Below are 2657 nucleotides of genomic sequence, written 5' to 3'. Positions count from 1 at the left end.
ATATCATACAAATAAAGATATAATCAAGCTAAGGAAGAACAATAGCGTAAATCTGCTAAAGTATCTAGAATAAATGAAAGAAGTTTACACAAAGATGAATTATCAGAGATAGAGATATGGATATAACTACGCATTCAGCATTAAGTCTTTCTCATTAGAAGGTGCGAGTGACCATATGGTATAAAATACAGCCATAAGATGGCAGACACATAAAATATAAATAACAAGAAAAGGAGGACACTTGATGAACCCGGGATATCCTGAACCAACCCATAGACTAACATATGCAATATGTGGACAACATAGTTAAGACAAGCTGAAAAAAACCAGGTCTGTTGTAAGCCTTCGAGTGCCGTGATCCGACTTACCTTCTCCAAGCCAACAAGGATCATCTAAGACTAACATTACCATGGTTACTATAGTATCGTTGCATCAAAATGTATAAAGACTATCGCCAGGAGTTCAATGAATAGACCTCTGTTTCGAACCTTCTGCATTGCCATGCAGGGAGGTCATCATATGCTTAATCCACCTAGGAGGCATTGCTGATCATTCTATCAAAGGCTGCCGAATGGCAGTTGGCACATTTTCCCTCTTGATCACTCTATTTATTTGTCATTGTCCGCGTCCCTGAGCACAACCTTATACTCTCGCTTTAAAATAGAGAATGGAAAAGCTTATATATAGCTGTAGTCTTACTGATATATCTTTTCTCATCCAAACATCCCAAATTCGCACCCAAAAGGACCGAGAGTGTGTAGAGACAAATGTTACGCTAAAATTTCTACGTGTGTCTTCTGATCACACTATCTACCAACATATACTGATCACCATTAAGCTCCTGAATCTAAATCAATAGACTTCTCTATTCATTTCCTCTTGTGTTGTGCATAGAATGTTGTAAATGTGCATAACACTTAAGACAAAACTCAGAATAACAATTCTCGAATGAGACTTTTGATGGGTATTTTAAGATGTATTTTGCTCCATATTGTAAATCAGTGAACCATTCACCTCCACATTCTAGAATAGCAAAAATCATATTAGAGAAATAATAAAAGAACAGAAGTTCTCATGCACATTATCCGATTTTTTAGGAGTGTTGTCTTTATACAGAGAGCTACCATGGCACCATTCACGGGACGCCAATATGGTCTAGATACATCTCAAGGAAGGATAAACACTGAACTCACTACATGGTAGAATTCCTACTCATATTAAAGACTACATTGATCGGTAGGTGGTCAATAAGCAGAGTATTCAATAATTCCTACTGTTTCGTTCACTTGTTACATGGAACAACTGAGACAACTTTTTCTTCATCGACAGACAGGCGTTGGTACACTTGTCCGATGATGGAGAGAGGCGATGGCCATCGGTGTTTTCCCACAGCATCCCAGAAGGACAATACCCAAAAACACTGAGAATATCAAATATACATATAGGTAAATTTGCGTTTTTCTTATTGACTTTGTTCAGACAGAATCCGTTGTTAATTCTTTGCTTGGAAGGGTGAAGCGAGTGGCTGCTCACTGCACAGCTTACCCCAACTCCTACGATCACAACACAGTCCTATTTAACCCAATCCTAAGACTAGGAGCAGTACGGGAGACACTGTACAAGCGCCCAGGACCAACTCCAGACTCACTTGTCCAAGCAGACATCCCATCCACCATCGTCAATTATCTTTCTGCTTGTGCGTAATTAATCTCAAGCGTTTTCCAACTGTACGCACTTCAGATCATTAACAGTCAGCTAGGATTTTAGGAATAGAGGTCAGTGTTTGTGCGCTGTGGAAATATCAGTCTGTTTTTAAGCTGTCACTAAGACTTAAGTCCCCTATATGGGGATTGTGTACTGTAGTATAAATAGAGCTATAGGGCCTTCAAAACATGCTCATTTAGTAAATTCAGGCCTGTTAGTGAAAACAGTTTCCACCCCTGGTTAACAGATCCAGATGTTTGTTCTTTTATGTTTTGAGCGTCTTAATGAGGGTTATGGAAGAGAATGAGGTGCAGCTGGGATGTAAAGTGTTAAAGGTCCTGAAACCTGTGGATTTATAGATCCCTCTCTGCAGCTCCGCAGGGTTTTACATGTTCATCACATCTGGGTCAGGAGGCCCTGCATGCCTGCAGCGGCGGGGCAGGCGTCTGCATGTCTGCTGTCAGGACGGACGCATAAATACCTGGACGTCCAGATGCTGCTTTCACTGTCAGACTGTCTGTAGGTGGACGACAGAAGAGGAAGCTGAGAGACATCAACATGGTTCCACTGAGGCTGGTCGCCTTCGGCTGTGAGTATCTGCTCTGCTTCTGCTTTCATAACCCTGTTTCTGTTTGTGTGGATTTTAGTTGTTGCATTCATTCTCTTCCTGGACCTCCAGAAACTCTCAAACACTAACAACAGTAACAGAGTGTTTCCAGTCTGTTGGGTGGTATAGTACAGTAGATTTATTCCCTGGACCTGTTGTATCCCAGTGTGATGCATGAACAGGAATTGGGGAGAAATATGGTGGATAGTGAAAGAAATAATTCTACTTTGTAACTTTATGATTAAAACTGTATTTAGTTTGGTGATAATGGAGCATTCACTAGTTTCCTCACTGGTCAGTTAAATGTTTAATGTATCAGAGGTTTATCAAAGAGTGTCTTATAATA

This window comes from Morone saxatilis, unplaced genomic scaffold (genome assembly GCF_004916995.1).
Source record: "Morone saxatilis isolate NCDOM2014 unplaced genomic scaffold, NCSU_SB_2.0 Contig7, whole genome shotgun sequence".
NCBI classification, from domain to species: domain Eukaryota; kingdom Metazoa; phylum Chordata; class Actinopteri; family Moronidae; genus Morone; species Morone saxatilis.
The sequence above is the reverse complement of the archived record's forward strand: the minus strand, read 5'-3'. Positions refer to the sequence as shown.